The sequence below is a fragment of the Oenanthe melanoleuca genome, chromosome 12 (genome assembly GCF_029582105.1).
Source record: "Oenanthe melanoleuca isolate GR-GAL-2019-014 chromosome 12, OMel1.0, whole genome shotgun sequence".
Lineage (NCBI taxonomy): Eukaryota > Metazoa > Chordata > Aves > Passeriformes > Muscicapidae > Oenanthe > Oenanthe melanoleuca.
This window is the reverse complement of record NC_079346.1, coordinates 12,350,802-12,371,201: the sequence shown is the minus strand read 5'-3', so window position 1 is coordinate 12,371,201 and position 20,400 is coordinate 12,350,802. Positions and strand designations below refer to the sequence as shown.

The window sequence follows — 20,400 nt, the reverse complement described above, 5'->3', positions numbered from 1 at the left end:
GTTAATGTTTGTTAATGAAGATACATCTCCCAACACTCCCTTCTATGTCAATAGAATGAAGGAACATTTTCTAAAGGACCATTCAGAGAACTTGAATGATACCTTTTCTTCCAGCATTCAGGAACACCATCTTTTATCTACCTATCTTTTACATAGTGCCTTCTTTTTTTTTTTTTAACCATCATGAAAAACAAATACTGCCCTCCTTCCCCGAAATATCCATTAGTATAATGGATCTTTAGCTTTAAGTTTGGTGAAATCAGCCTGTATTTAAGCAACAGTGTTTACACACAGTGAAAGAGATAATTAATTACAAGCATCGTGACATCTTTAGGCTATCACACAATTGATGTATGAGCAACAAGCTGCTTAAATGAAACAAGATTTTGATGGCATCATTTCAAGTTCAGAAACAGAGGAACTCCTAACATAATCCCAGTGCAAATTTGCAAAGAATTGTGTGTTCATTTTGTCACTAAAATATGAAAAGCAGCTATTTCAAGGAACGAAGGATGTCCTCTTAACCTGCAACAACAAATTTGTTTGTTTTGTTCTCTTCTCAGTAAGAAAGCAATTAGGATTTTTTCCAATAAAAATATCCTTGTCCATATATAAACACTCTTGGTAATCATGTAATTACCTTACCCAATCAGATTAAATTGCTGTCAGTTGAGTTCCCACTGTTGATTAACCTTTGTGTACTCTGAACCTAAATGAAGTCTTTGGTAAAGTCACTTAGTCATTTACAAAGGTGTCTCTATGGTTCCAAAAAGGGTAACAGCAATATATTATTTGGTATAATCATCAAATATCCAAGGTCAAGGATAGATCACAGTGGACCCCTTTTTTTAAAACCCAAAGAAACCAGAATTAAAGTATGTTGCTTATTTTTGTGTTTCTTGCCATGACTTCTAAATGTAATAGTAACCTTTGACCCCCCCCATATTAAACACCATAATTATGTAATTAAAACTAATTATGCAATTTAACATACATATTTTTGTCCTACAACAGGCAGGTCAATTACCTCACTCATTGACCTTGGAAGCTTTCACAGTTTAAACAAAACAATGAGGCTTTCAATTAATTTTGAAGTACAAACAGAGAAGGAGCAGTAGAACCACAAGTCTTCACACGGATACTGCACAGAGGAATCCCTTACAAACCTCTTCATTTTGTATTCCATAGATTAAATCCCTTGATAAAAGCTGTTAAACATCTTTCCTCTATGTGGCTACCATTAGAAATGTTAACACATTTGTGAACAAATCATATATACAGATACTTGCTAAATGCAAGAAAGGAGACCAAATAATAAGTTTTATTTTTTCCACTATTTTTTTTCAGTATTGTTTCCTCTGCTTCCTCCCATACTTCACTGCCTCTATCCCTGTTTCACCTCCTCTTTCTGAATCCTTTTTCCCCTGTTTTCTTCATTATCTTCTCTGTTCCATTTCTAGCTGTAAAGTTTATAATTTTATCAAATTGCTGTAGCTGTTCTTTCCCAGTTTCCATCCTCATCCCTGACCCCATTCACAGGGTTCCTCAGCAGGTCTTGGACCAGGTGGCTTCTGATGATGATGATGATGATGATGATCCAGCTGAGAGGGAGCTTTGGACTGCAGAAAGTTACAACTGAAGCAAACATGACACATGCTCTAAAATGAATTTTTCAGAGAGGAAGTTTGGTACAAGTGAGAGACACTTTATGAAATTGTTGAAATATGTTTCACCTCGATAATATCTTTTTTCTCTTTAAATGCTTAGCTAAGCTCTATATTCTCAAGGTTTTTCATATTGTGCAAGAGAGACTCATGCAATATTACATTGTGTCCAAATATTACATTGTGTTCATTGTTCAAATAATAAAATTAGCATTATCATTTAACAACATATTTATTCTTTGGTAAACTAAATCCCATTATCTAAAGAATAATTCTTAAAGCAAGCATAAACCCAGGAGCTCTGCATTAAAAAGGATCATGTTCTGCTATCCTGTTTCTTTCAATTGCTATATTGACCACAAATAGATCCAGTAAAGTTAATAGACTTAGGTGTGAGGTAAAGAGATAGACCATATATAAAAAAATACTCCCTATATATATATTCCATATATATATGTATATATGCATACATACATACATACACCAATCCAGCTTTAAGTTGTTCTCTCTAAACCTTGTCTTATGTGGGGATCAGAAAGAAAACATATGAAAATCTTTCCTGACTTCTTGAAAGGTTGGCAAAAATACCTTCAGTGCACTTTGTGCTTTGGTGTCGTTTCTAACACCATTTTTGGAGTCCTTTCAGTGCTCTGCTTTAATTAGGCCTGACTTGCACAAGGAGCTTGAAAAGATTTCAGTAAACCCTTGACATAATGGAAACAAGGAGCACTGAACTCTCAGTGAGGAGTTACAACAGGAAAGAAACAATTTAGGATGGTAGCAGGACTTATTGCAACATTAAACCTCAAATTGGATCTGTTTTACACAAAGTAAACCAATATCTTGAAATAGTGCCCCAAACTTCTGGACAAAAGTTTGAAGGGAAATAATACAGAGCATGTGTAGAGATTCTGTCCAAGGGGCTGGAGGAGATTATTCCTTATATTCTCATTTAACAAAAAGGTTCCTTCTGTTTTGAACGGAACATTAAAATTCTAATTCAGCTCATAGAGCATCCCAAACAGAGCAGCAAAAGAGTCTGTGAAGGAGCCCAAATATGGTGCTATTGAAACAGAGTGGATTAGAGGAATTGGGATAGAATCCTACAAGTGGCTGAGCAGCAGCAGGAGGTCAGCTTCACAAGCAGCAGGATGCTGCTCTTGCCAGACGTGAGTGACATAATACAGGCAAAACAATCGAGATTTCAGCTGATAAATGTATGCCTGAGGAAAAGGCCTTGCTGTAGAACTTTCATAAGCAACAAATATTCAAGCAAATTCTGTAGACCTCATTTACACAGGAGAGAATTTTTTCTTATACAAACACATCATGTTAACCATGTAGAGCAGAATTCTTTAACAGCAATAATTGTAAGAGTCTAATGTAGAAAACACAGGAGTCTTTGCTCAATTATTCAGTAAACAGATTAAACAAAGAGCTTTCATAGTCTGATGAAGCTTCAAGTGTGTCCCAAGCAATTCTGTGCACATTAGGACAATACACATAAAAATATTAGCTCCAAATATCTAGGAGATCCAGAAAGAACAACAGAATCCATGTAGCCCCACTGGTTATTCAGAAATTGCATATATCAGTAGTATTAGACAAGTTTCAAGGCTCTGAAGGGAACAGTTGGATTTGTAAGGAGACATTGAGATACTAAAGTAAAATGATCAATAAATCACTTTCTAAATTTTATGGTATTAAATCAGACTTTAATTCTAAACACCTGTTTTTCACTTCTACTTTAAAAATATCTTTTAAAAGGCTGAGATTCCACTTATTTTCCATTTTATGCTATGAGCAATTAAAAGAAAATTTATTCAACTGCTTTTTTAGATAGGGAAGTGCAAAACATTAATCTGTCTACCCTAAGTTCTTCTCTGCCCTGCACAAAATATCCTTTTGGGCTAAATACTTTTGCCAGTCTGAAATAAATTGTAATTCTGAGGTCAGATTCCAGCCTGGAGTAGAGACCAAACTTCCCCTAGAGTCTTAGGACATTGTGAAACAAGAATTTTGACGTGGTGCAGTTGACTGTTTTCATTCAGAAATCAGATTAAGAGAAGTTGGGCACTGAGAACATGAGCTGCAGTGAATAAGCAGGACAGAGAAAAGGCCAACCAGAAGCACCAGGGCATGGAATTCCCCTGCCAGGGCTTGGGCAATCACATAAGAACAGCATGGCAGTGGCAGAAGACACCTGAGGACATGCATTCCCTGACCTTTCTCCACATGGCCAGGAGCTCTCCTAGGAGCTGACCACACAGGGAATTTCACCCCAGGGACCATGAGGGGATGTCTGTGTTTTGATGTGAATAATCTACAGCCACTTCTGCTGGAGAGCAGACTGCAGAGAGGCCAGGCCTGTGCTGTGGATGTGGGAACAAGCTGGCCAGCTGTCATCCCAGGGTCTGTGATTTCTGGAGATCTTCCACAAAACCATATACTCTGAATTTGAAAAGATGTGGAGACAGCCCCAGCACGCAGCAGCTCCTGCTCAGCTGCAGGAGGAGGGATGCTGCCTGTCCTTGCCTGCAGTGCTGGGCTCTCTGCAGCCCAGAGCCACCCTGCTCTCATCAGGGCTGGCGATTCACAGGCATGGCTGTGCTGCACACTTACAGCCTGCTTGGTGTGGGGCACAGCAGCTCAGTAAAAGCTGATTAAGACATTGTGCTGAGCTGAAAACTGGATGCTTTGTGAATATCTGTGTTTTGGCCTTTCCCCAAATGTCTTCCCCCAACAAGTGAGAGAGGACAGCTGGAGCAGACGAACTTTCTGAGCCCAAGAGACTGTTTTTCTTTCCTTTGAAGGTATTACTTGCCTGTTATTACATTTACATAAAGGATCTTTATTCTTTTCCATATATAGTAAATGGCACTCCTGTATGTGAACATTGTGTAGCCATTTCCCCCCAAATACAAAACAGAATTATCTTCACTGTCATTCAAGCCTTTCTTTTTCCCCCATTACAAAGAATTGATGCAAATCTATTTTTGTTTGGTCTGGTTTATGCTGACAGCAATTAATTCTAAAGCCTCAGCATAAAGACATACAAGAATCACATATGTTTTTAATCTACAAGCAAGTTATCCAATTATTTTAGGTAAACTTCATGATCACAACCATCCTTACCAACTCTGATATGATAGGCTATTTTCTTCTTAATGGCTTAAGACTAATATACACTGCTGCAGGGAATATACTCTTCAACATTCCTCATGTTTTACCTCCTGATCTTGAAATAATAATACAGTCAATGAGCACATTTTGTTTATACTTGTTAGTAAAAAGTCACTAAAAGCATGCTGGGAAATAATATTCCATGCCTTAGGACTCAAACAAGTTCTCTTTATAAATAGAGCTTGTGTAAATCACAGACAAAGTTGACAAATTTCATGGATTAGTCATGGTGAAAATATCAGATTTAAAACAGAATAATAGAAAAATCATATTGCAATTCTGATTATCCAAATTCTGCATCTTGTTGAAGAATTAAATGAAAAAGTAGTGATAATTCTGGAGCCAATTCACTCAATTACACTTGCACTGAGATGTGTACAGAGGGTAAAGATTCCTCATTAACCTTGTAAAACCTCTGAAATCTATATTTAGCTACATTGGAATGAGAACATCACAAGTTATAGAGATTATAGTACACTGAAGCTATTTCAGTGCATATTTCCATCAAATTTTGCTGGCATGAAATTATTTTGTCACCTCACTGAAAAATAAATTAAGGAAGAAACTCATTTGAAGTTAAACCTCCTATTTTCACAATTAATTGTATTTGGTGCCTCTGCTTAAAAATTAGGGAAACAATATCTGAAAGAAGTTCCACTTTAACAGAATATCTCATTACTCCTGTAAAAGTAAAAAATTCATAACTGTGAAAAACATTTGGAGTTAAGCAAAACGACCAGCTTACACATGGAACTTCATGGCTTTTAGGTCTTTCATGATGATGTAATTTAAACTGAGGCCTCATTTAAAAGAGAGGTTACACACAGCCATGTGATTCAGAGAGACTTGTTGACTACACAACAATTTGGCTTGATGCCTCCATGTCCTCCACTGAGCTGCACAGACCACTTGTCATCCTTGCATCTGAAGACAGCCAATTTGTCAGACATTTGCTTTAATTCTTTTCCTTTGCCTTCTTTACAATATCCTTCATCTGCACCCTGGTCATCAATATCACATATCTGACTGGAGGATGGAAATTCATTTGTGTTTCCGTCTTGTTTTCTTTGCATGCAATCCTCCTGGGTCTTATAGGATGTGCTTAATAAGAACCACATTATTCTGCTAAAGGAAGTCCTTGAGCAGACTTTGAGAAGCAGTATGGCAAATTAGTTTCAGAACGTGGAAGGTCAGGTTGGAAATAAAAAGCTGCAGTTATCTACACTGTTTTCTGCAGTTCAGAAAGTAAGAAAAAGAGGCCCAACCTTCAAGAAAGGATTTGTTTGATGTTTTTCCTTTAGAAAGCTGGACTAATTTATGCCCAAACAATAAAGTGTTGAACATTAGCTGAAACTAATTAAAATTAGCTTTTAGTTAAATTCACATTTGAACAAATGAACAATCACACTTCTCTTTCAACTGCATTTAAATGTTTTTGTTTCCACAAACAGAAGGTCATTTGCAACGAATTCTATACCATTCAAATATTTAAACTTAAAAGTGTGCTTGAGTTTGAACATAAATAGCCCTCTGCTTGGGAATGCCAGGTTTATAGGTGTCCTTGCAACCTTAATTCTGCCCCCTGGTGTCTATAAATTATGGCTATTTCTAGCTAATGATCACACGTTGTTTTTCACTCCAGGGTCTGTGTCACTCTGTCCACAGGACAAATGTTCCTTACACAATGCAGTTGCTTTCAGCACTACCAAATTCTTAAAATGCTGCTTTTGCAAGGCACCTCCCTGAAGCTGTAGTGCTGTTTGCTCTCTGGACCTCCCTGTGCTGCTCATCACCAGATCTGGATCTCTCTAGAGCACTAACACTGCACTTTCCTCTTTGTGATAGGGGAAGAGCACTGTTATCTGTGTGGGAAAAGATGGTGCACAGACACTGGGCACAGTTTCAAAAGCCTTTGTTGCAGATGTCTTTTTCTTTTGCTCTGATGTGTTAGGCTTACTTGTGTAAAGTTCTTCAGTTTTTATAGTCCTTTTCATTTTTAAAGCAGTTGCACAGACTTCAAGATGTTATATTTGACACATCTCTATAAAATAAAATTGTATTTTGTATTTTCCTCACTTAGTAGATGTGAAAAAATTGCTTTTCTCCTGGCAGCCCAGAAAACTGTCAGAGGTCACCTGAAGCTTAGAACCACTCCTGCTCCAGAGCTGGTTTTGCTCCTGATGACCAGACACTCCTCCTGTCATCATGGCAGAGTTTTTATCTTTCTGAAGTTACTGAAGGTGCTCTCTGCAGCTCAGACAGGCCCTGACTGAATTAAAAAGAAGTTCACATCATATCTGTATTTATTTTGGTCCACAACAAAAAACCTAAAAAGAAAAAAAAAAAACAAAAACCAAAACAAACAAACAAAAACAAAACAAGTTTGGACTACATTTGGTCAAAAATTTGACATAATAATCTATTTCCCACCTTCTCATATACTGAAAGAAATGAGCAATTCATGTTTGTAAAGTGTTTTAACAACCTCAGACGAAAACTACAGAAATGCAAAGCAAGTATGATTGTTGTTGTGATGATGAAAATGTCTCATTCTACTCACCATGTTCATTGCCTAAAGTAACACAGTGGGTAGCCTGTTATTACTAAAGGAATAAACTTTTTCATCAAACACTCTTTATAAAAATATTTCCCTGGAAATGTAACACAGCATGTAGCAAGACTACTACAATTTTCCATCAACTATGAGTACATGCAGCATAGGTACTGTTTTTAGATAATTTCACCCCAGCTTTTTGGCAATAGTTCCTCTCAAGGAAACCTACATTAACCAGAAATTTAGTGTCTGTTATCCCCAGGCCAGCTTCATTGGAATTTTTAATATGGCACTGTCTATTCAAGAGTTGTGTGTAAAATGCCAATAAACTGGCCAGAAAAGAGCTGAAGGGCTAATTGCCTTTTAACTCCACTGTGATGAGAAAGTCACGTAGAAAGAAAGGAAAAACTCCCACTGCTTTAACAAGTTTATCTGACTGCCAATTTAACATTCTCTGTCTGCATGCACTTTAGTGCATTCACCAATAAAAGGATAAAAGCATTCAAAATCCTGAACCCTCAACAACCAAGAAGTCCAGATTCAAAACCTCTGCTCTGCTGGAACCAGCCCATTAGGTCAGCCAGATATTTGCTTGGGACTTGATGTCAGCTATACACTATGTACCAGGAAAAAGATTTCCTTCTGATGCAAAAGATTATAAATCCTTAGGAAAGTGGAGTGAGAGAAGAGAAGAAAAGGAAGGATACCACTTTGAAATAGTAATAAAAAGCAGAAACTGCTTCTCACAGATGAAGGGTGAAATAGTACCAATCAAACCAGTGGTGAAAATCCCATTGACCTTAAAAGGTCAAGGAATTAACTTTAAAAAAATAAAATACAGGACAATATAGCATAATTTATAAGCTGGATAAACATATAATTTGCATTTCTTCTTTGTTCCCTCAAATACATTGTATATTATTCCCTTCAATATTTTCCTTTTCAAAAATCCAGTTTTATAAACATGATTTCTTTCATCTGAACAAGATTTTCTACCTAATTCTGCCTTTTTGCACTTTCTTCATAGTGTAAATGCTTTTTAATCTATAATTAAAAGAGACATTGAATAACATCACTTCTGGAAGTCAGTGCTATAGACAAAAGGTGCATTTTCCTTTGCCAGCTGAGCCATAACCATCCTTGTCCTCCTTGATCCCACAAAATGAGACAGTTGCTAAAAGACATTTCACAGAATGATTGAAAAGAAGAAACTAGTGGTCATTTAATTTTTTTTTTTTTTTTTTTTTTGCTAGACCTGTATTTTTACTTTCATCAGAGAAGGAACACACTCAGCTCTGATAGCAAATTGACCTATTCCACTTAATAAAATAAAAGCAGCAGTAGAATCATTGTGATTGCCAGCTGCAAACCACTGAGTGTTGGTCTTTTCCATTAAAAATCTCTTCCATGTTTTTCTTATTGCAACCTGGAAAGAGCACAAAATCCAAAATCCAATGGAATTTCTATCAAGAAGAACACTCTTAACACTGAAAGTTCCTCAAGTACTCACCCAAGCAAATGTTATGTCACTTTACAGTAAAATTTAAAAGCAGAAGCTCAAACTAAAAATGAAGTGTCCTTCAAAACAGACTCATGTGCATCAGAACCTGTGCATTAATGCACTTATTTCCATACAGCTCTGCATTTCCCTTCTCCATCACTTTGTAATTTGTTCCAGACTTTGTTATTTCTTTCACATTTGAAGGTACATTGTTCCACATTTGAGTGATGAAAGACTGAAATGGATGGAAGTACACTGAAATGTTAGAGGGAGAATGAAAACAAAAATGAAGTTACATTTTCAATTTATAAGGTAGCAACAAGTGAAAGAAATAAACAAAGAAACAAATAAACATCTCTTAACAAATAAAGAAAATGTGGTGCTCAGGGAGACCCAGAGTGGTCATGTCCACAGTACAAAATAAACAACTTTGCTGTACTTCCAAATTTAAAATGCCAGTACCTAAGGGAAGCAATGAATTTCTCCCTAACAATACACTACTTTTAGGTTGTCACTGCAGTTCAGGGTTATTTTTAAAGCTTAGATCTTTCTTACTAGATTAGAAGGCAGAGTAAACTAAAAGATCAAGCTAATCTAGGATAAACTTCTTTTCCACAGTTCAAAGGCATTGGCCTTTCCACAGGTTCAATTGCAGGTTTCTTTGAAGATGTGCCCTAAAGTTCATTAAAGAAATTTCAGTGACTTGAACTGATTTCAACATTAAAAAGATAATGTGAGAGCTTCATTGCCATAAAGAACCTGACAGACTGACTTTGAAGCTTTTTTAGGTGGCATTAATTTTTTTATTCTTGCACTAAAAGCTTTATTTAAACATATCTTCAAGTTTAAATCCTTATGTATACTTTTAAAAATTAATGGGGAAAAACCCCTTGGAAAAACAGATTTTTCTAAAAATCCAGTTAAAAATCAGTATTTAGTTATTTTTACAGAATTCAAAGTGACCATCACTGATGTTTTTCCCCTTATTGATTGTACTTAACAATATTTCCAGTGCTTAAGCAGCATCTAATCTGCATAGAATTTTGAAAAGAATCCTATGGCAAGAAGAACTTCAGGCTTTAACAATAAAAGATTTAGACAGATGTACATGGCTTTTGTGTTAATAACAGGTCCTCCAGAGCTTGTGACAATAGTATTGTGAGGAGGAAAATATTGCTTAAGATTCTCTCAACCTCTGCTGAAATCCAAAGAGACACATTTTCTGATTTTACCTCCAGAATTATAGCTGATGGTCAAGATAACCCTTTGGTTTCTTACATTAGGAAAAATGCTTATCTCAATATTCAGAAAAAAAAAAAAAGAAAAAACAACCCTAGAAACATAACTTGCAGATGTATGAAATATCTTGATGTGTATTACATTTTATACCTCTTTTAATGCAAAATGCTGCACTGATGAAAATAATATTCTGTGTTAACACACAGAATTCCCAAATCAAGGACAAGCACCTTTGCATCAGTTTTCTGAATAACCAGATAATCTCACACTTTCCAGAATAGAAGCTGTGGTTCCTGGTTGCTACAGATTTCTGACTTCTGCACCAGACTCACAAAAAAGGATTCTTGAATTTCCTTCCATTCCATCATGTTTACTCCATGTACTGACCAGATTCTGTCAAATAAAAACCTGACATCCATTGTTTTGTAAACACTGCTCATGCATGGACCTTGTCTTCTTGGACAATAAATTCTACATATTTAGATAAACTAAATACTTCCATTGCCTCAAAAAGTTGCCTGCAGGAAAAGTCAGATATTCTGGCAGTACTCTATTCCACCTTTAAGTTTTTATACCTTGAACTTTTAAGAGAAAATCCTAAACAGAGAACTGTCATATATACTGAGGTTTATTTGCAGCATGTCATCCTCAGCTTTCTGATTTATCCACTGTTACTGTTTCTTTTCACAAAAGCACACAGCTGTCTCTTTTAGCCTATTTGTTTTATTTACTTTGCTTTTCCAAGTTCAAGATTTTATGTTGTAGATTAAAAAAAAAAAAAAAAAAAAAAAAGTGACAGAACTATTTGCCAATGTTGACACTTTTAGGTTTTGTAGTAAAAGCTGTCAGGCCATTCAGCTCACTCAAAGAAACAGTGTCTTAGCAGAACTGTGCAATTGATAAGAAAATAATTATTAAAAATATTACAAGCTGCCTGATACAGGTACACATACTGAAGATGAAACAAATTACAGCTTTTGTTAATTAGCAGATCTCTTTACTGATTAAAAAGATATTGAGAAGTTATCTTTCTTTCTTTCCTCTACCTACCTAACTGCATAATACAATTAAAGCCTGGACATCCATCACATCTTATCCTGCATACAATCTACTTCATGTGCTGTCCATACACACAAATAAATGGAATGGTATAACATTCTCAGTTTATGAGTTGAAACAAGCAAAATGTAAAAATTTGCAGAACTAAGATCATCTCTTCAGCTTGAATTTCAAACCTCATTAGATAATAGTTAAGATACAGCCCTTAATTCTGCATATTTTGCTTTTCTCCCAGATTCCTGCCTCAATCACTACACAGAAGGAATATCAGGCCTATGCCCAACTAGCCAAGATGTCTGATCCATCATCAAACAAACATTGATTCATTCAGGCTCCAGGGCACCCTTTAGTGTGACATTATTGCATCCATGCTGGCAGTGCCCACTGCTTGGTCCACTTGCACTTATCTCCCAGACTCTCTTCAGGTTCTGCCATGAGGGATTTTGCTCTGTCAGTTCCAAAATCCCTCCATCTTCAATCATTTTTTTCCTCAATTCCCATCTCCCCATCCCCTCCTGCAGAGTTTAGCAGCTTCCTTCTGGTCTCCAGCCATTGTTCCCACCTGTTTGCACAGGTACCTCAGCTCTGCCCCACCCCACACCTGACTTATCTTTTCTTTCCTATGCAGATGAATTCCCCAAGAATCTCACAGAAAACACAATTTTTCAACAGTAAATTTAACAAACATTTCTTGGACAACAGGAAATATATCTATGAAATTAATACTATCCAACTGCTGACACTCAGGACACTGTGTTGAAGCAACTGGATCAGTAAATCTTTTAAAACAACTATTATTTACAAGTTTGCTTGTTTGTTTGATTTTTATTTTCCTTTATTCTCTGTGTTGGAAATAGCTGAGACTCTCCAGCTAAGCACCTGGAACCATTTGTGCAGAGTATCAGCTCTTCAGACAGACACCTCACTTGGCAAGTGTCCCAAGTAATTTTATAAAATTATCAGCTAAAAGAAAGGTCAGACAACCTCTACAAGAAGAAAGGATAACTAGGCAGGACTGTAAACTGGGAATATAGAATGAAGATAAATAAACCCCATACTACTGCTTTAATGTAATGGCTTACTTAATTTCTTTCTTTTTGCTGTCAGAAATGAAATTCTGAAGTGCTGCAATTATAAAATAAAAAAGATGTAGAAAATCTTGTTTAATAATGATGTTAAAGTAGCTGAAAAGCTCTATTAAAACTCAGCAGAACAACAAATATAGTTAAAATTGTAACTAACAAATTTAACTGACTATTCATTTTTTAAATATATATTTATATATTTTTCCCATATTGGTTTAAATTGTGATGTATTTACACAATTTTGATATTCTTCTTCCTAAGAATGACAGAAATAAAAAATTATTGTATCCATATATTCAATAGAATAAAAAAAAATATACAACACTTTCAAGCTACAGTACTGCCAGCTTATTAAATGCATGTATATATATCATAACAATTATTTTTCTTTTAATATTTTGTAATATATTAGTGTCCATGGTGAAATTAGGGACACAATTTGTCGCAGACCAGGTCAATACAAATAAATATATAAATACCAAATAATTTAATTTCAAAATGGAAATTTAATTCCTCCTCCTTACAATTTATTTTGTGAAGTTTATTGGAAAGAGAACAAATTAGTAGCAGCAATTAACACCAAATACTGATTATGATGGAAGATGCAAAGTGCTCACAGAGGAACATAATGCACAAACTACACACATAACACCTAAAAAGAATGGGCTGCTTGAACAACACCCTCATGCTTCAGCAGAGAAGGTAAAACTTGCTTTTATGGTTTGATGTAAAAGGTAATGGTTGACTCTCAGCTGACATTGATGGATTGGAGATCACACCTTCAAACCCAGCTGGAGGAATTCCAGTTTTCATAGGTGTGATATCACTATCAGTCAAATAATTGACCAGTGACATCACACCCAAATTGTAAGATTTTATTTGGAGGCCATGGGCTGCCATGAGTTTAATACTACATTGTACCATGAGGGCCCTTAAAGCATTTCCTTTTAATTTTTTTTCCTCTGTTAGGAGGGTTATTAACTGTATTAGCAGTATTTCCTACTCTGCATATAGGAAATACCTGCCCATAGCAGTAATACCTTGTCAAGCTGTAAAAAAACTAGAAGGAAACTATCCACTATCCTACACTCCATAAATACATCAGGCTCTTAGGCACATAAAAGTGAGACCCTGCAATCCCTGGTTAATACCAGACAGATCTCTGTTACAGTATTTTGGCTCCTTCCACACACACACACCACCATTAAATTTGATTCAAATTAATTCTGCCTAAAATTAAAGTAATGCTATTGTTTCCTATATTGAATGTGAATTCTTACCATAAGAGAAAAACAACTAAGTAGAAGAAGTGGCAGGAATTAGAGAGATTTGAAATATAAATGTCATTTTTAAAAACAAAATGTTAAGATTAAAATATAAGATATTTAAAAATCAGATTTATTTGCTGACCAAAAAAACAAAGTTGTGGAAAATGTCAGTTGAACTCAACAAGAGTATCATCTTATTTCTTAGGACAAAGACAATTCATAAAAATAAAAATATATTTTATATTCCTTGGGCTCCATTTTTTGTAAAGTGTTTAAACACATGAGTTTTTCTAACTGCATGAATTAAGTAAAAACACAAAAGCCTTGGGTTTTCTCACTTCAAATGTAAAAAGTCCAAACTACATTTAATCCATTTAGTTACACCTTGAGATCAACACAGTCTGGAAGCCCAGCTAAGTCCACTGATATTCTGTATTTATTAAGTATTTGAAAGACACATCCTTATTTCTAAAAAGGTTACTTTTAACTAATAACTTCAAGAACCTCTACAGATATTGAGCTATATTTAGAATTGTAAAGAACTTTCTCTTTTCCTTTTAGAGGACCACGGAAAGCCATACACATATGAAAGCATTTTTATTTTTTAAAATTTAGTCATCTAATTTCTGGCTTTTTCTGCCACTAACAGATGCAGAAATGCATAATACTCAGTGTGTCTAAAAATTAAATGCATCAGAGTATAAGCCAAATTCTTTCCCAGCATTAATTCCACCCTTTTTTCCTCCACCATGCATTCTTGCCCCTTCTACAAAAGCCTTGAAGTTTTGCAGCTTGAAATCATATGTCTGTCTGTTAAGCTGCTGGTATGTGGAAACAAAGTTTTTTGGGAGACCCATAAAATCAAACAAGATCAGACTAAATCATCAGCTGCTGATCTGCACTGATACATTGCTGCTAGTCACTAAACCAGTCACTTAGGGTCCTCAAAAAAATCAAGGGCGATGAACCATGATGTCCAACTTCATTGAAAGCTAGTTAAGCACATTATCAGACAGAAAAAGCATTTTGGACCCCCTCTGTTGTCACCCTGGAAAACAGGACCAGTGGTAATTACCTCCTTAGCACCGGCAGAGAGCAGCTGAAATATCACACCACCAAACCCCTTCATTCCACAAACTGATCTCCTACTGACTGGGAATGCATTCAACTATTTTTTAATTCTGGGATAGAAATTCTGCTCCCAAACTCGTGCAGAGGTGTACCTGGAGAAGAGAAGGCTGCACTTCAATCACGTTCTCCACGGTCATGCCTGTGCAGGTCCCTTCTCCTACACACCAAGTATCCCAGATCAGATCCCAGTGGGGCTGCTGGGCTTCCCCTGCTGCTTTTCCTTTGGGATGACCCTGTCAGGCACTGCCTTGGCTGCCTCCCACTGTAAAGCTGTAGCTGGCCAATGCAGTTTTCTCCTCACTCCCCTGCTCTTGCTCCTGTTTCACACACATAAATCTGTTTTGCTCTCAGGTTTATAATTTTTAAGACAAGAAAGGGACTGCAGCAGTCATCTAAAGATGGTGTTATGAACATTTTCAGATCACCTGCTAATTTTAATTGAAGTTAGAACTATCCACAAGTGTAGCATTGATCACAAGTCTCTTATTCTGGGTATTAAAAACTATGAACAGATGTGTAAAAACTGTGTTGAGTATGTATTTGTGCATGAGCTTCCAGAGAAAAGTCTTGATCCTGGAGGAGAGCAGTGTGTGGGTGGTGAGAAAGTTCAATCAACCATTCTTTACAGCAAAATTCTCCAGGTCCTCTGCCCTGTGTAATGACCCTCATGGGTAAAACCACAAGAAAACAACTGATAAAGAACCCCCACGACATCATGCATAACATGTAACATGTCTTCAAGTGATTCCTCCAACAGATCCAGAATTTTTTGTTTAGCTGGAACAGTGTATCTTAAGTGAAAGTTTCAGAATTACAGAATCCACCACAATTTTTTGGTGTACAATTCTCTCCAGTTGCAGATTTCTCTTATCTGCCCCATTAACTTTGCATCTCTGTGAAATACATGCTGCAAATAGTTCCATCACAGTTTTCCAGTCATCCTAAGTGACAATTGACAATTTTCAGTCTGTGAATGTTGTGACAGTGCTTCTGAGCATTTCATCCCCTATTTTCTTCTACAGACATGACTGATGGTTTTGTCTAATTTATACTCTTCCTTCACTCATCAGACTCCTTTAAATTCTGCTTCTTGCAAAAGTGTATTTCTGATTTCCACATTCTCTGCTTCTGCTCTCACTTTGCAAAAAAACCCTGGAAAAAGCCTCCTACCCCTGTGGCTTTCTCTGTTATAATACAGTGAAGTACAAAAAGGCCACTGGCATGCCCTGGTTATGTAGGATTTATAATTTAAAACATGACAGTTTGTAGGTTAAAGGTATAACTATGATAGTTTTAAACAACATTCCTAATCATGAATCTTGCAATCTGCCATCTTTCCTAATATTGAAATATCCACCCTTTTTTTTTTAATATCCCAGCCTTTTTATGGACTCAATCTAATTAACAACATTTGAAAAATATTTTGGCTCCAATAAAATTAAATTTCTTTATTGTTGTTCCAAGAGATACATCCTTAAAGACTCCAAAACCTTTGACTATGAAAATAAGCATCTAAGTCTTTGATTCTTTGGATACTTATCTTCTCTGAATACATCAAGGAAAAATAACTCAACTTTGAACTGGTATGCCTGAGACCTTCAGGTAGCAAACAATACTTGACTGGGGTTAGTTACAGTAAGAACCCAAATATCCCAGATACAATGCCATGAACAGGGGAAATGAAAGCCACTATACACAACAAAACCCTGTTTTTTTTATTCTCTCTAAACACATGAAGCATCTTGTAAGTCAATATGATGCACATTAGATATATGCCCTTTTTTCCTATTCTGCTTTTGATCATTGGAATATCTTTTTTTTTTATTATTTCTAAATATAGGTCAAAAGCAAAAGCAACAATCACAGATTGATTTACAAAGAAAATTATCAGCCAAGATCTGTGGAACTCTTTCATGAACTAACTTTCTCAATGCCTCAATGCATGGTCAGCCCCCATATTTTCATTACCATTGTCAGCAGTTACAGGCAGGCACATACAAATTGTTAAAAAAAAAAAATATTCTACTCCTGAATTTTAATCACTCCTAAGTGATTTGGGAGACATCACTTAGAGGAGGCACAAAATGCTCCAGGACTAAACAACATGCTCAGTAATTTAACCACACATTTATGGCTTTGCTAGGGCTGCAGAGTGAACACTACAGGGCACACAGCAAAGCCAAGGGACCAAGGGACCTCATGAAACTGGAAATCTCAACTCACCAAGCTCAGCCTCTTGTTTCAATAATCTTTACCTGAGTTCTCATTTTTTACTGAGAGGAATTATTCACCTGTCTGTAAAAAGGACAGCTATGATTACAGTACTCCTCTGACATCTCAAAAATTAGTAGTCCTTCTACTAATTATTATAATATAAAGACTGATTTGTCTTCCATTGTGAGCAAACATTTAGGGTGCCTACAACCTACAAACTCCAGACTACAATGAATAAGTAAAAAAACTATCCCTCAGAGACAAAAAGCCAAACAGCAAAGCTAAGTGACTCCTGGCAATTTACACTTTTAGAAATATTACTGTTCCTATACATGCATACCAAAAACACCCAAAGAAAAACAAAGGTGAAGTACATTGGGTAATGATGGCTTCTGGAAGAGATATTCAGATGAAGTTTCTATTTGCCCCATGCAGCCAGAAGTATAATAATTGAAACTTTTTAAGGAAGGTAGGAAATCACCTGCTTCAGAGCAAGAGAATGCAATGGCTGTAAGGGTAAGCTGTAAGCTCTCCAAAGACTGTCACAATCCTAAGAAATTGGGAGGTAAAATTTCCCCTACTCTCTCACTCCCTCAAGAAAGAATCTGCACAAGAATGGCCAAGAACTGCTATTTTACATAATTGCTTTCAATAAACTTCCCTGAGTGCACATTTCCAGATTTGTTATGCCCTGTGATTTACTGAAAGAGAAAATTCAAAATCACAGAGATCATAACACTCAGAAATAGCAATTTCTATTACAATTGTACCTATTATCCATTCAAGGACTTCAGTCCTTTTTGTCCAAATTTTTGTCCAAAATTCTTCTGATAAAATTATAAAGAAACAAAGGTGAGATACAGCCCTGATGTGAATGAGTGTTTATCAGCTTTGCTCATCACTTGACCCTCTTTTGTCAGACAGGAGTGAGCAGCCTTCAAGGATAATTATTAGGGATTTAAGGGGAGACATGGTGATGAGTTTATAGATTTGTACAGAGCTTCCCCTCACCTTGAAGAAATATGAGAGAAACTGATGGTGTGATCTGCTAAGCCATGAGGACTGAATGATGACAAAACCAGGAAATCAAGGACACCAAGAAGTTACAGCTCTTCTTTCTTTCTTCTGTGCTCAGGAAGCCAAGTGTGTATATTAGAATACAGGTACAGGTCTGTAACAGAGGCAGGTCACTACAAACTGTCTCTGTTCCTAGAATAAGCCCCAAACATGAACATGTTAAAAGTGAGTCATTGCATTAAATAGCTTGGATATTCTTAGCATCTCACCTTGGGGGAGATGGAAGAGCCATTGATATTGGAAAAGATCACCCCTTAAAGTTGTAATAACAGCAGATACCTTTGAAGAAGAAAAGCAGCTGTTTGTACGACTGTGAAACCTTACAAGCACATCTGGGGTTTTGTACAAAAATATTCTATTTTTATTTCATATGAAATATATTTTATTCCAAATTATTTACCTACTTTAGTAGGGACATGTATTCAATTATTATTTCAATAAAGAAGTAATGAGGTGACTTAGAACTGAAAAACATTAATTTAAAATTACTCAGTTTTATTTTTGTAATTTTTTAAACACACAGCTTGGACAAATGCACATGTAAATAGCCCCCAAGCACATCCCAGTAACCAGATCTGCCAAATCTCATGTGCTAAACATGAAATTCATTCTTTTGACCTCGTCTCTTGCTCTCCTGCTGCAAGGGCTCATGCATTTACATGGTGCTGCTGCTTCCCCCCAAATCCATATGCTGCATGCCACTGCCAGCATCACCAGCCAAGGTCATGCAGGCAGTGGGGAATGACAAGGGCAGTTCAGGCAGCTGAAAAAACGTGGGGCCTGCACAGGCTGGGCTGTCTGTATGGGAGAAACACCCATCTCCCACTCACACAGCTCACATGTTGGGATTCCAATAAACTGGGAGGACTGGAGCAAGTAGGAGGGATTGACATGTGGAAAATCAAATATGGAGGGGAAACACTTCTTTTATGATGCACAAAACCCATTGGTGTGGTCAACAGATGGAATGTAGCCAGATGCTCATTACAGCAATGCTATTGACATTGCTACAATTAAGGTAAGAGTCACTGTTTCCACTGTAAACTCCTGTTTGCAAGACCTTATAAATTGGCCGTAAAACTTCACTTCAGGCAGAACCTTAACACACAAGGTCTCAGCATTAAAGTATGTTTCACATATATTAAAAAAATGGTGTTCCTTTCAGATTACATGGTAGCTTAAAACAGGTTTCTCATTCTTGTTCTAGTATTCTCTGCACTCCTTGCACTCAGAAAAGCCTTTGTGTCTACTGAGTAGAATGATGGAATTTTCCATTCTAATTACAATTTTCCATAGTTGGGAGCAGTTCCATTTCTTATTTTACTATGGCATTAATAAGCTAAGTCGTTAGCATTGCAAAACTGGTTATCATCTTTCAAAACAGCGTTTGTAATTCACAACAGCTCCTATATATTCATTCAACATAATCAAAAGGATGCATTATAGTTTGTGAGTCCATTTTCCTCACATAAACACTCTCCTCCAATGTAAAAAAAAAAAAAATCCACTAGTTAATACAGTATGTTCTCCTTTGTCCCTGATATTAGAGGGGAAAAATTTCCTTGGATTTCAACAGGAGCAGATCCAAGCTTTCAAAATACATGGGTGCATTACATTATAATTACTTCTTATTTATGGAGTGGTGACAGTAGGCTCAGTGCTGTGCAAACAAAAGAAGACATGGTCCTTGCCCCTTGGGGCTTGCAATCTGAAAACACAACAGTTGGGGCACTAAAACATCAAGTGGTGATACAGTCCACAGTGGAACACTGACGTGTTTGTTTTCCCATAAATAAATCAATTTTGGGAGAAAAGGGGCAGATAGCCTTCTTCAATTTGCTCTTTAAGAGAGGATTTGAAAGAATTCATATTCCAAGCACCCTGTCATCCAAATTCCCCATCAAGTATGACTGTGAGAAAAACAATATATAATATGTAAGGATTTAGTAGACGTTATCACAGAAAAAAAATAAAGTTTGCATTCCTTTAGAATGCTACTGTATGTTTGCATCACCCTATTTCTGCAGAATGTATCTGCCTTCATACACACACACACTACTGCACAACTCACACAGCTGGGAGCAGACCAGGCAAGGGACTTTTCAGTCGAGAATAAAGAGATTGTGTGCTTGGGAAACTTGGATTGAGATACACAAACTCAGTGTACTTTGTCTTAAAGGAACAACTGCAGGCAGGTTTTCTAAAGCTCAGGAATGACACTGGTCTAGGTGCTCCAAGACAGGACCCATTTCAGCAGCCCTCCCGGAGACACAGAACATTTCATTCCAATCCTTCCAAGGCACATTCCCAGCAGACACAGTCAGACTCACCCTATGCTACAGAGCAAGTTCTTGGTTTGGAACAGTAGTTTTAAACTCAATTTAATCACACCAGCTGTAATTCAAACATTAGTGTTAGGCCAACC

The 20,400-nt window shown here is 36.5% G+C and overlaps 1 protein-coding gene across 2 annotated transcripts in view; it reads right to left on the bottom strand.

Annotated features, from left to right (window-relative positions):
* Positions 1–20,400, bottom strand: part of ERC2 (ELKS/RAB6-interacting/CAST family member 2) — a 390,835-nt gene that overhangs the window by 58,268 nt on the left and 312,167 nt on the right. The window lies entirely within an intron of this gene.